The 15,223-nt window shown below is 37.0% G+C and overlaps 1 long non-coding RNA gene across 1 annotated transcript; it reads right to left on the bottom strand.

The window, feature by feature from the left end:
* Window positions 1-825: 825 nt before the first annotated feature.
* LOC144377587 (uncharacterized) lies at window positions 826-15,002 on the bottom strand. The gene is made up of 3 exons (XR_013438579.1): window positions 14,845-15,002; window positions 3,809-4,025; window positions 826-2,138 (listed from the first exon to the last, which is right to left on the bottom strand). It is a non-coding gene; the product is annotated as an uncharacterized LOC144377587 (long non-coding RNA).
* Window positions 15,003-15,223: the final 221 nt, after the last annotated feature.

Genomic DNA, 15,223 nt, shown 5'->3' with positions numbered 1-15,223 from the left:
TGAAGCTCAATTTTGCTGGATACAGTATTCTTGGTTGAAATCCATTATTTTTCAGCGTTTGAAATACATTGTTCCAGGATCTTCTCGCTTTCAAAGTCTGTGCTGAGAAATCAGAAAATACAGAAATACAGAAAAATCAGAAAATACAGAAATACAGAAAAAGTTAGCAAATTTGAATATTCCTCTTCTTAAAAATAAAAATGGGGCTGAGGTTGTGGCTCGGCAGTAGACAGCTCACTCGGCATGTGCAAGACCCTGGGTTCCATTCTCAGCACCACATAAAAATAAATAAATAAAATAAAGGAAGATATGTGTCCAATTACAACTAAAAAATAAATATTAAATAAATAAATAAATAAAAATATGTGTGCATTCTGAAAATTGTCTAAGCACATTGCTGCAGGTCAGTCAAAGAACAACTTTGTAGTTACAAAATACATGGGATACACATATACACAGGCTTTTACATACACATATGCATAATTATATACATAAACATTTTATTAGAAAACATCTGTTAGTCACAATATGCAAAACATTTATTTATTTATACTTATATACACACCTATATTTTATGACTACTAAAATATAAATGCATTCTAAGAAAACCAAATATATACAAATAAAAACATGATTCTATATACTTCATAATCTTGTAATCAGAATTATATAAGCAATCATATCATATACAAAATTTTGAACATAACTATTTTTGAACATAAATTTATAAGACTGAATATCCATCATAATTAATGTATACATATTCCTTTAGATGTGTATAATTTTTACATAACATGCTGAAATACATGTACAGATGCATCAGCCTATACATAATAAAATTCTATTATTAATCCTAACCCTTCTCTACATGAGTATGTATATATGCACTGCTTAAGATACTGGTATCATTAATTTGGTAAACTGCATGTGAATACTGGCAGGTGAGCAAGTTCCCTGCTCAGCCCTTACCCTGGTGGTACATCACCTCTCCTATCAGGGTTCCTCCACATCCCTGCCATGGCCTGCCACAGCCAGGCTGGCTGGGCAAAATAACTGGGGGGTGACAAGCAACTTGTGTAGATTGATACAGCAGGAGTGGGAGCCATTTATTGTAGGACCGGAGGGGTATATATACATTACACACAGCTTATCTTAATTAACATAAACTAGATACAGCAGTCAACCAATAAGGAATCTCCACACTTAATGGCTCGCTGGCACCACCTCACAAATCACTCCCTCTGCAAAACGCTAGGCGCCATCTTGACTTGTTTACAGACTCTAACATTTCCTCCTTTTTTTTAATTTAAATAACGACCATAGTGGTTTTTACACAAACACCATAAATAATCTGCTACAAGCAGAAAGGGAGGATACAAAATGCCACAATACCAAGCCAGTTGATGGCTCCATGCAAGAAGCCCTTGAAAAAATTATACCAGCAATGACACCGTTAGCAAAGATACCGAGTTACAATTTATTGTAGATTACATTTTTTTGTCTCAGTCCAGGTAAAGCACTGTCTCAATAGATTAACTCACAGTCCAGGTAAATTCTGCAGGCAGCTAGCTTAAGTTGTAGCAGCAGAAACAGCCTAAGCTGTAGCAGTAGAAACAGCAATCAGCTATGATGATCTGAAGTCTCGTTCGGTTCTCAGCAACACTGGAAATTCTTCCACCCTCATCCTCACCGGCACTGGGACTAAGGCAGGAACTCTGGAAATGCTGGCTAAAGAAAATCCTGTACCATTCCACTAAGAAAACAACCTTCTGAACAATTTAGTACATTATCTCAAGGTTTTTTACAATTGAAATAAGCCTTAATAATGCTCATTACTCATTAGCTTCCAGGTGTGGGAGAACCATAGTAGTTACTGACCTTGGAAATGATCAAACTTCAGGGACATGGCCCTCTTTCTCCTGCAGCTTCCCGGGCAGCCCTAGATGGCCCTGGGGAAGAGTCCGGACTCAAACTGCTTCTGGGCACAGGGAGCAAGAGCCTGCGAGACTGTGCCTCCAGGTCAGGTCTAGATTTGAGCTGCGGCAGTGGAAGAGCTGGCTGCCACCGCTTGGGAAGTCCTTGCTGCACCGTGACCGGCTCTCACACGTGGCAGCCGCGGCGCTGATTCACGCACCCTCCTGTAACGAAAAGTATTCAGTAATAGCCTTTTGCTGCAACTTTTTTCCTGATAATCCTTCTTCTTCTGAACTTTCTTTTTCTTTCTGACTAGAGTTCCTGGGCTTCCATCAACACATGCCCTAACTATTCTTGGTTCCACTGGGGTGCCTCCTTCCCTTAGTAATTTACTTCTCACCCCTTCCATATTTTCATCACAAAGACAATACAATACACCAAGACAAAACAAGACACAAATATACTGTATCAATCTTCTCCATTTTCTCAAAATGGCCATTTTTCCTCTTGCCCTATCTGCCTAGGGACGAGCAGATTTCCTCCCGTCCTATCTAGGAACGGGCAGCTTTTTTTTTTTTTTTTTCGTCACTTATCCCCGAGTGTTCTGGGGCTTCCCATAATGGGCCACCATCTGCCACAGCACAGATGGCTGGGCAAAATAACCAGGGAGTGACTAGCAACTTGTGTAGATTGATACAGCAGGAGTGGGAGCCCTTTATTGTAGGACCAGAGGGGTATATATACATTACACACAGCTTATCTTAATTAACATAAACTAGATACAGCAGTCAATCAATAAAGAATCTCCCCACTTAATGGCTCGCTGGCGCCACCTCACAAACCACTCCCTCTGCAAAATGCCAGGCACCATCTTGACTTGTTTACAGACCCTAACAATGGCCAACTCAGGTGCCAGGATGTGTATTTAAATACCTGTCTATCTTTTTAACAAATGATGCTTGAAAAAACAAATATTCATATATAGAAGAGTAAAACTAAATAATTCCTATCTTTCACCTTGCACCAAAATCAACTTACAGTGGAAAAAAAAAACCTAGAAATTAGACCAGAAATAATGAAACTGCTAGAAGAAAACATAGGATTAATACTCCAATATATTAGAACTGGCACCGGCTTCCTTAATATGATTCCTAAAACTCAAGAAATAAAATCAAGAATCAACAACTGGTATGTCATTAAATTAAAAAGCTTCTGTACAGCAAAAGTAACAAGAGTATAAAGACAGAACATACAGAATGGGAGAATATCTTGGCAGCAACTCTTTTGACAAGGGATTAATATCCAGAATGTACAAAAAATTCAAAAAACTTACTACAAAAAAACCCCAACAAACTAATAACCCATTGAATAAATGGACAAAAGATCTAAATAGACACTTCCCAAAGGAAGAAATACAAATGATCAACAAATATATGAAACATGTTCAATATCCTTAGCAATCAAGGAGATACAAATCAAAACTACACCAAGGGGATGGGGATGTGGCTCAGTGGTAGAGTACTTGCCCCACATGTGTGAGGCACTGGGTTCCATCCTCAGCAGCACATAAGAAAATAAATAAACAAAATAAAGTCAAAAAAGAAAAGCACACTGAAATTTCATCTCATCTCAGCTCGAATGGTAATCACTGTTTCTTTTTATTTCCTTAGATTAAAAAAGTAAATGTAATGTAAATTAGTGTTCTACTGTTTTTCTTTCTACGCTCCAAAAGTTCAATATGTGCCTCTTCATAGGCGTTTTCCTGTTTTATTTGTTTCATGCATGTTTGTTAGCATTGAAGGCTAGCAAATATTATTACTTTTATTTAAAAATGGAATTTTACTGAGGAAAGCAGCACAGTAGAGTGGAGAGAGCATGTTCTTTGGAAGCCTACCTTGTCCTCTGGACTGTGCACCAGGCTTTCCAGCTGTTCTGGAAAGATCTGACTTCCATCTTAGTACCTTGTAGCCACAAGTCTTCTAGAAACAGCCATCTGGGAGGTCAGCTTCCTTAGCTCCTTGTCTTGCTGATCTGATTCAACAAAAAATGGCCTACAGAGGCAACATTCCCCACATTTAAAATAAGAAATTGATCAGTTCAGCAGAAAGAACCTACAGACAAAGGAGGAGATGGAAATGAGGAGGTAATTCAAAACAGAGTAGAAGAATGGGATTGTAGCTCTGTGGAGAGCACTTTCCTAGAATGTGCCAGGCTCTGGGTTCAGCCCCCAGCACTGCAAAATCAAAACAAGCAAACAACTAGTGAACAGAGTGGACATAAAAGGCCCAGCAAATGAATGAAATGAGATATTCCACTGAATTGTGATGTCTATCCCTTTTGAATAGCCACTTATGTGTGATAGCTCTAATTTTCATAATAACCTTGACAAATCAGGTGCCATATTCTCATTTTTTGTGTGTATGAAGAAACTGAGGCATACAAAAAGGGTAAAAGACTTTTCTTAAGACCACACAGTGTTGGGTACCAGAGTCAACCTTTACACTTCAGTCTCTTTACACTCTACTATTCTGCTTTCTTCAGTAAAATTCCAGTTTTAAAATAAAATGTACAGATCTGCTAGTCTGCAATACTGATGAATATGCACAAAACAAAACAGGAAATCTCCTATGAATGAAAGTGTAAACGAGTTTAATTTTTCTGGGAAATATTTTAAACACATTTGCAAAAAAGACTTTTAAAAAGGTGTATAGCTTAAGTTTAGCCTGAGAAAATAGCCTTAAGACCTTCATGCACAAGAGCATTTTTCAAAGCCTTATTAAAAATGATAAAACATTGCAAAGAGCCTTCATCTACAATGATAATTAAATAGGTTGTAAGTGATGTTATATTTTTGCCTTAGAAACTAACATAATCCCCAAAATATATTTATAATAGATATTAAGTAGTCATGTTATATTTAGCAAAATAAAAGATATTAGAAAATTTTACAAGTAGTATAATCACAAATTTGGAAAAATACATAGACTCAAAGGAAATAAGTTATGATGATAACAAAGTGATTCTGTTTTCTTAGTTTTGACTTACTCTACAACCTATATATAATCTGAAAAAAATGCAAAACTTTTAGAACTTGTGGGTTTAAAGACAGAAAACTCAGCATCCCAGTAATGAAGAACTGGTTTAAACGTACTCACTTTGTTTCCTTCTCTGTCACATGGGAACAGAATCCCTCCCTCCCAAAGACATAGGCTTGTGGTTCAGAGAAGGTCCTGGGAGGCTATGAGTTCTCCTCTGCTTTTGCTCTCCAATGTCCTTAGTAGGGATTTTAGTTTCTTGTGACACTGTGATGGCCCACAGACATTCGGTTAGACTGAAAACCTCACTAATCCCGTGGTCACGTAAGACAGAAACTGAGGGAAAAGAATCAATACCCAAACCTTGATCTCATTGGCCATCTTGTTACTGGAGTATGACCTAATATAAGACCATGGATCTACCCCCCAGCACAGTCCTGATTCTGAATTTCATATATATAATGAAATGAGGACAAAATGAGGTAGAGACAAACTCTCATTCATAGGAGTTTTCCTGTTCTGAATTTTCATATAGTTACATTTCATGCATGCTCCTAAATTCCAAGCTGTGCCTATATTATCTGTGGACTCACAAGTGCTCCAAAGCTTCAATAGGCCCCAGGTTGTAAAGCTTTGGAGATGTGCATTTTAGAGGAAAAAGGAGAAAAAAGGCTTAGGGGGTTGGGGAGAGGATCATGTGCAGATAAATTCCCTTCTTTCTTTGGGCCCACCCCTCACACACCCATTATTCAGATGAAAACACAGGTTGGTGTGTTAAGGTCCTTCTCAAGGATCACAATATTCAAAGTTCATTAAGATGTTAATCCTTTCCGCCTCAAATTTCCCCTAAGATAAACTCTGGAGTCACAGCAGTCTTCAAATGACAAGGAGTGGTTTCATATTAAACTACCCCTGTGCTGCCCTACATTAAAACAAAACCTCCAGATAATTATAGGAGATGCTACCGAAAAATCAAGCAGGTCTAAGTACCAAACAAACAAAACAGATCTTTAATCCTAAGATTCAAAGGTTTAAAAGAATGTGTAGAGCCAGACCAGTGATCTATACCCAAGTTTCATCTCTTACTGGGATTTTATGCAAAGATGTTCCTCACCTCCTGCCACTATTGCAATCAAGCATGCCTATGAGGATGTGTTTCAGAAATTAGACCCTCATTTGGCAGACTGCATATGATGGGGATTTAGAGCAAGGATCAGCACCTTTTTTCTATAAAGACCTAGATAGTAAATATTTTAGGCCTGTGGGCTATATGTAGTCTCTACCTAATTTTATCTTTTTTGTTTGCTTATTTGTTTTTACAATGCTTCAAAAATATAAAAATCATGCTTAGCTTGCAAATGTATGAAAACAATCATAATTTGCCTAACTGTGGTTTAGACTGCAAACTCTGCAACCAGGCCCCCTGGGTTCAAATATTGGAAATTCCACTTCTAGCTTTTCACCTTTGCTAAGAGACTTAACTTTTCTGTGCCCAGTAAAATGGGAGAGGCTGGGTCATAATAATGCCTGAGCCACCAAGTCTTGTGAGGATTGAATAACAATGTATAGGGAATATTGAGATAGTAATGATATGATTAACAAAGTGCAGGCCTTGTTTCTTATCAATAGGTTTGGGGGATGGTCCAAACCTTCCTATTTTTCCAGAGTCATTTAGGACCTCCAACACTCTTGTGGAGGATTGTCACTGCAAAATTTAACCAACTGTGCTTTTCTGGTGGCTTATTGTACTCAGGGGAGGGATAAATACTGTGTGCTTAGAGTATTAAAATAGTTTTCGAATGGAAAGCGAGATAAAAATAGCTCTTACCTTACAGGGTTGTTTTGCAGAATAAATAGAATGATGAATATGAATTTGCTCATTATAAAGTATAGCTGTAGTTATTACCGCAGAAGATACCTGATTAAAATGACTAATTAGACAAGAGTTTTGGCAGAACCTTTCTCTGGGTGATACCCCTGCTGTAATGTTATTTGAGTATGTTTTGTTGTTTCAACTTCCCTCCTGTTCTTGCTTAGGCCCTGCACTTTCACAGAGTGAGAACCAGTCTGTCTCACTCCTCATCCTCAGGATTGAGCCCAGGAACAAGCCAAAAGAAATAGCTGGTTAAGTTCACTTTTAGATGAAATAGCTTTATTTTAAAGGTATAATATAAAGATTTGGAATGTATGTGTCCGTGCTTTCTTTTTTAATGACATTTTGAATCACAAAGGGATTCTAATTCAAGATGACCATCAGAATGAACACATACTGAACATCCTATATTGCTGTGGGCAGGTCACTCAGAAAATACACCAAGACCCAGTTTTGTCCAAATTGAAGAGTCTTTATTTAGCTGGCGACTGCTCCCTGCAGGACCTATAACTGTCTCTGCAAGGAACAGCCCCAAGCCTGAGCATTTTAGGATATTTAAAGGCAAAAACTACATCTGGGTTGATGTAGCTGTAAGCAAGCAGGTACAGAAGCTGGAGTGGGCAGTTAGTGAGACATTGCAATGCTTACATTGGCATTTCCCACAGGACTCTCCAGGTTGGCATAGCAGCAAGCAAGCAGAAGGGAAGTGGGTCAAAATGACCCTAGTTCAGTACAAGTTAGAGAATGGTTACTAACATCTAGACAATCTATCTCTGACAAGGTACATCACCCAATAAAAATGGAAACCAAAAAGAACAATTTTACATTGTATAAGAATTACTATTTTGTGTTGCCAAGTATGTTATGCTAGGTAACTATTAATGGGTATAGAGGTGGGGCTTTCCCATGGGAGAAGCATTTCTTACATGATATGGAGTCTGAGGGTAAAATGGAGTCTGTTTAGTTATTGCCCACATAGCCTGGCCCATAACATTCCCCACTGGTTTTACGGAACTAATTGAATCATTGATTAATCATCGTTGGCATACAGTTGATTATAGTGAGTACAGAGGACTGTTCACCTTTTGTAGTTCAAAACCATATTAATCATAAGTGGCCGTTGTTATGATTTGAAACCATAAACAAGTATCATGAGATCTAAATCATAGTCTGAGCAAGAGAAAAACATGATTAACATGATTAACATTTTCTGGACACAAACTGTCTTCATTCTATCATTTAACCCAATTATTTATCTATACTGACCATAATTTTCCCTTCTAATGTTTGGGACCTCCTACTGCAATAAGGAAAAAGGACCATGACAGCTCTTGCTGCTTTGAGCTGAGAGGGGGCAATGTGCAGTTAGGCAAGCAGTTTGGAGTTCCTTTTTAGAAATTGAGTGAGTCAAAGAGTCCATGGTAAAAATCTGGTTCAGGAAGAACAGGTTGTAAATTTCCCTAGAGGTGGGCACTTCTATGAGAGAAACAAAAAGATATAAGTACTGAAATAAGATTAACACAAAATAACAGTCGTAGCATTTGGAACCTGTCCATGAATATCATGAAAATGGTATAAATTAATAATTGTTCACCAGGAGGTGGAATTGCTGAGAAATTGTCCCCATAGCAAGGCCTAACAAAGCCTAATAAGGCCCCTTTTGGGGGAATGCAAATTTTTAACATTGTCAGAGTTTTCAGGAATGTAGACATAACATTTACTTAAGTTACTTAATGTCATCTGATTTTTGTAAAATATCTTTATTATTGGCATGGCCTCTGTGTTCAGTAGAGATCCCTTTGTTACTAAGGGCTAGATAATTATACTAGCAAACATTGATTAAGTCTACCAGTGTAGGAGGATAGGAAGATCGGTAAGCCTTAAACTGACTTTAAAAAGTTATGGCTCTGGCAGTTACTGTTGATAGTTATCAGGAATTTTTGTTTAAGAATCTCTCTTCTATTATCTCTAGTTTTACTTATTTTGAGGACTGCTAACACAAGTATACATCTTAAGTTACATTAAAATAACTAATGTTTCTTTTTAAATGCCCAGAATGGCTGTGTTTTGGTTTTAACTGTTTTTTCTAGGTGTTTAGGTTCAAGCTGTTCAAACTGACCTTGCTTCTATCTATTGGTAAGAGTCAGCTCAGTTCCCTTAGGGTATACTCTTGGGGAACTTGTGAGCAGCATTTTTAGCTCTGCTAGTGCTATCTGCATTAGGATAGGTCAAAGTGTGACTGAACATGTGGCTTCCCTTGGAAGCATCAGGAACGTTTCCCCCCTTCCAATAACCCTCCTCTTTTGCAGCATGCACACTGATTGGCTTTCTGTTCTCCAGTGATCTCATGATCTCCCTGATTGGGAGGTTGTGTGGCCCAGAGTTGCAAAGCTCTTCCCTTTTTCCTGGGTTCAGGCTGACTCAGAGGGCAAGAGTCAAATATTGGTTTTCTTGGTTCCTTTATTTTAATCTTAATTTTTAAGCTTGGCCTTAAACATCCAGAAAGTCAGTCTTATCAGTGTTAAACTAAGAGTGCTGGGCTTTGATTTTAATGCTTATAACTTTATAGTGAATTTAATCCCTTTTAATTATTATTTGTCTACATATGGTGGCTTAATATCTCAAATTAATTTAGGTTGTGTGTTCTTGAAGTAATACCTCTGCAAAACATTAACAGGCATCAGTTAGAAGAAAAATACAAAGTGCAATTAATAACAGTATATATATAATTTGTATATAATTTTGAACCTTGGCTGAGTTAGTTATACATTATATCCCTTATTTGAAATCACAGTAATTTTACAATAAAATCAGTCTTTTGAATATAACTTTACATGGAACTTAAGGATCTGCAGATTTGGGTATCTGCAAGAGATCTTGGAACTAAGTCCCCATGGACAATGAGATGACTAGACAGCCCTATTGGCAGTCCAGGAGAAATGCAGAACACTTGTAACCATAAGCATCACTGCTAGAAACACATTCCATACATATAAGATCCAAATAAAGAATTCTTCAAATATTTTTTTGAGGCTATTGTGAATAGGCGAGTTTTCCTAATTTCTCCTTCATCATTGATGTGTAGAAATGCAGTTGATTTATGGGTGTTAATTTTATATTCTGCTACTTTGCTGAATTCATTTTTGAGTTCCAGAAGTTTTCTGGTGGCATTTTTCCCCATGTTGTTGGCAAATAAGGATAATTTGAGTTATTTTTTCCCATTCCTATCCATTTAATTTATTTCTTCAGTCTAATTTCGATGGCTAGCATTTCAAGGATGATGTTGAATAAAGTGCTGAAAGAGGGCATCCTTGTCTTGCTCCAGTTTTGAGAGGGAATGATTTCAATTTTTCTCCATTTGGAATGATACTGGCCTTGAGTTTAGCATATACAGCTTTTACAATGTCGAGGTATGTTCTTACTATCCCTAGTTTTTCTAGTGTTTTGAACACGAAAGGGTGCTGTATTTGAATCAATCAAACAAAAGTGGTGAAAGACCTCTACAATGAAAACTGCAGAATACTAAAGAAATAAATTGATCCAAGAAGATGGAAAGATATCCCCTGCTCTTAAATAGACAGAATTAACATCATCAAAATGGCCATGCTACCATACAGATTTAATGCAATTCCTATTAAAACCCCAATGACATTATTTATAGAAATAGAAAAAGCAGTAATAAAATTCATTGGAAAAATTCACCCAGAATAGCCAAAATAATCCTTAGTAAGAAACGTGAGGCAGGAGGCATCACAATATAAAACTTTAAACTATACCACAGAGCTATAGTAACAAAAATGGCAAGGTATTGGTACCAAAACAGATATTTAGACCAGTAGTACAATAGAAGACACAGAGACAAATCCACAGAAATACAGTTATCTCATACTAGACAAAGTTGCCAAAAACATGCACTAGATAAAGGATAGCCTCTTCAACAAATGGTGCTGGGAAAACTGGAAATTCATATGTAGCAAAATTAAATTAAACTCCTCTCACTCTGCACAAAACTCAGCTCAAAGGACTGGATCAAGGACTTAGGCATTAGACCAGAGAACTTGTGCTTTATAGAAGAAAAATAGGCCCAAATCTACATCATGTTAGCTTAGGAGCTGACTTCCTTAACAAGAGTCCTAAAGTACAAGAAGTAAACTCAAGAATAAACAAGTGAGATTGAATCAAACTACAAAGCTTCTTCACAGCAAAGAATATGATCAAGAACGTGAAGAGAGAGCCTACAGAATGGGAGAAAATCTTTGCTATCTGCACCTCAGATAGAGCATTAATCTCCAAGATATATAAAGAACTCAAAAAAATTAACACCCCCGTATAAATATCCCAGTTAATAAATGGGCAAGGAAACTCAACAGACCCTTCACAGAAGAAGAAATAGGACTATATATACTATATATCAACAAATGTATGAAAAAATGTTCAACATCTCTATCAGTTAGAGAAAGGCAAATTCAAACTACATTGAGATTGCATCTCACTCCAATCAGAATGGCAATTATCAAGAATACATGTAAGAGTAAATGTTGGTGAGAATGCAAGGGGAAGTGAACATTTATACATTGCTTGTGGGAATACAAATTATTGTAATCACTGTGGAAAGCAATACAGAGATTCCTCAGAAAATGCAGAATGGAAACACCATTTGACCCAGTTATCCCACTTCTCAGGTTATACCTAAAGGACTTAAAGACAGCATACTTTGGTGACATAGCCACATCCATGTTTATAGCAGCTCAACTCACAATAGCCAAGTGATGGAAGCAACCTAGGTGTCCTTCAATAGATGAATGGATAAGGAAAATATAATAAATATACACAATGGAATATTGCTTGTCCATAAAGAATGAAATGATGGCATTTGCCAGTAAATGGATGGAACTGGAGAATATCATGCTAAGTGAAATAAGCCAATCCCAAAGAACCAAAGGCTGAATGTTCTCTCTGAAATGTGGATGATTATTCACAATAAGGGGGTGAGAGTTAGGGAAAAATAGAAGTACTTTGGATTAGACAAAGAGAAATGAAGAGAAGAGAGGGGGATGGGAATAGAAAAGATAGTAGAATTAATCGGACATTACTATCCTATGTGCATATATGATTACACAACCAATGTAATTCTACACCATGTACAACCAGATAAATGAGAAGTTATTCTGCATATATGTAAAATATGTCAAAATACATTCTACTGTCATATATCAAAAAAAGAATATTTCAGACCTGTATGAACTTAGAAAGTTAACCATTCACAAGTCCTCTCTGAATGAATTACCAAAGGGTGCACTTCACCAAAGCAAAATTAATATTAAGAACATATAATGATCCTTACTTCAAAACAAAATACCCCTAAAGAAAAAACAGACAATATTCATTAACAGGTAGTCTTGCTCCTAAAAGATGAAATACAAATGACTGGTAAATGTATGAAAAGATGCTCAACATCACCAAAAATGGTGGAATAAAAGTTAGAACAAAGAAATGTAACATTTCATTTATAAGAGTAAAAGGTTTATTATAGCAAATATTGATCATGTTGAAAAGGAATTAATAATCACTACTTTGGTACTTCTCAGTACAACTTAATTGAAAAACGTGTACACTTCATGACTCAGCAATTCCATTTCTGTTTCTACTTTGGAGATTTACTTGAATGTGCCGAAGAGGAAAGCACATGCACGTGCATGACAGGAGTTTGGTGAGAGGCAAAACCAGAAACAAACATCAATATTGGAATAAATACACCTGGCATATCCAGACTATGCAGTACATGCAAAAAATAGGAAAAGATCTGCAGGTACCAACATAGAAAGGCCTCCAAATATGTTGTTAAGTGAGAAAAACATAGTTCACAGAACAGGCAGTATAATAAGATTAAGATAAAAAGTTAACCCCACCCATACAAAGTATGGGGGGGATTGATTGATGGCTTTAAATTCTAAGTTAAATAAAGATAAGTTTGGATACATTTTAGAAAAGGGACTCACATTTTGAGCAGTGTCAAAGGACATATTTTTAAAAATGAGACTGTATTAATGCCTTTCTTTTGAATTAAAAAAATGAAGTATAATATAGCTTTAAGATAGAAAATTGGGAAGTACAGAAAAGCATAAAGAAAGAAATCTTTCTTGCTACTATATGGAGACTACCATGTTTAGCATCTCTATGTGTCCTTCCAGGCGTTTTTCTATGAACATATAGGTTGAGTTGGAAATATTGCTCTGCAATGGAATATTGTATTTTGGAGTGGGAAATGCACAGTGTTAAAGAGAAGATGTAGAAGAAACAGAAATCTGTGAACTCAGAGTTTTGGGGAACATGTATGGATCACTGACACCTTGTGGAGAAATATAAAAACAATAGGAAGATAATTACAGAATGTCCACGTTATTGAAACTGGAAGGTTGGATGAGGCTGGGGCACATGGAGTTGGACAGGGTGTTGTGTTAGGGCCAAAGGACACAGATGTGCTCATGTACCCCCTTGTTCATCTTATCGATACTTCTTGAAATAATGAGAGCACAATGAGAAAAAAGTAAATACAAATGGAGAAATCTGCCTCCACCAAAGGGACTTAGCAGTAGAAGGATGAGATCTGGCAAGGAAGAATTGGAATAATAAACATAATGGTACATTCTATGCTTTTTATATGTGGGAATTAGGGGGCAATTTTGGTTTTCTATTTTTCAGGAAAAAATGTATATTTCAACTGTGGGCATGTATTCTTATAAAGATATTCATAGCATCCTCTTATAATTTTGTACATTTCATTATCCAGTGTCAAGCTTTTTAAAAAACTTCTACTGTTATTTATGTCTTATCCTTCTTAATCCTATTTGCTTAGGATATATCTGCTTTATTAATTATGTCAAAGAACAAGCTTTTGGTTTTGCTGATCAAATAATTTCTCAGAATGGGGGAATCTTTTTCATTAATTGCATTTTTATCTCACTGTTTCTTTCTTTTGAATTTTTTGGGAGTTTATTTTCTTGCATTTCTATATCTGTTAATGAGATTTTAGATTTTTTTCTTCTTCTCTGCATTGCCTGTGCATTGCCTGGAGGTAGCAGAGTACGTGGTTAATAAAACATACTGAAGATGAATGAGAAAAAGACTTGGCTCATACAAGGGGAGAGACAAGCTGGAGACTTTTTCTAGAAATAAGAAGGAGGTCAGATAGAGCCCAGACACCCACCTGTCTTTTAGGTAAATGTCTGAATGAGCTTGTCCTGAGATACCAGCTCTGTGAAGAAGTGTTCACAAGGGACATCAACTGGACCATTGCAATCCACTCTCCACCAGGAAGAGGAAAGTATTTGTTGCTTAAATGCTAAGACTTTTCTGCCTCCAAACTGTCCAGAGGTGCCATGTATTGATTAACTCAATTATCTTAATGTTTTCTGGTAATGCTTTTGTATTAAAAGTCAATCATAAATCTCCAAGAGTTGCAAATATAAGAGCCAGAGATTCAAAAATCAAGTTAGTAATTCTGAATATCAAGGGATGTAATCCTGCTGGGCACACTTGTAATCCTAGTGACTCTGGAGTCTGCTGCAGAAGGATCACAACTTTGGGCCAGCCTGGGCAACTTATTAAGACCCTATCTCAAAAACAAAATATAAAGGGCTGGGGTTGTAGCAAGTAGCACTTGCCTAGTATGCATAGGCCTGGGTTCAATGCCCAGTACTACAAAAGAAAGGGGAAAGGGATAGAGAGAGGAGTGGGGGGGGAGAGGTGTGTGAGGAGGAGGGATCCTCAGTCAAGTCCAACCTTTTTTCCTTTTAGACCTTGGCTAAATATTAGCCATAGATAGTTTAGTTTAAAAATATCCATTTCTATCCTTCTTCCTGGAATCACTGTGAACATTTCTTCTACTCTCTTAGTTTAGGAATTTGAGACTCTCCCCCAAGAAAGATACTATAGAGAACCATAATATGAGACCCCAACACTAGGCTATTTCAAATAGGACAGAAAATATTGCTTTCAAAGAGGTGAAATCGTCTTACTCACTGTTGCTGTAATAATTTCTCTGGCTTTGAAAATTCCTTTTCCCAAGTGGCTATAAAAATGCCCTTGTTCTAATCTTGCAGCCTCTGGCAGTTCCCAGCCCTGAAGTTTCCTGTCGAGTTTTCCTCTGCCTTGCTACCTGTTTTGTCCATCAGCCTGTTGCTCAATGGGCTGGTTTTTACATTAGTGTGTTTTTATAGCACACAATGGTTTCCTCAGTTACATAACAGTCTGGGTGCCAATAAACTCCCTTCTAGGTAATGTAGAGCATATTCAAGCACAGGAATGATTGCATTTGCATGGCTAAAAATAAGCCCTTGTTTTTAATTTTCCATGAGAATGCTGCCTTGCAGCACAAGAAACCACCTCCTACCTGGTGACC

The sequence above is a fragment of the Ictidomys tridecemlineatus genome, chromosome 5, assembly GCF_052094955.1.
Source record: "Ictidomys tridecemlineatus isolate mIctTri1 chromosome 5, mIctTri1.hap1, whole genome shotgun sequence".
Taxonomy (NCBI): Eukaryota; Metazoa; Chordata; class Mammalia; order Rodentia; family Sciuridae; genus Ictidomys; species Ictidomys tridecemlineatus.
This window is presented reverse-complemented; position numbering and strand designations above follow the sequence as displayed.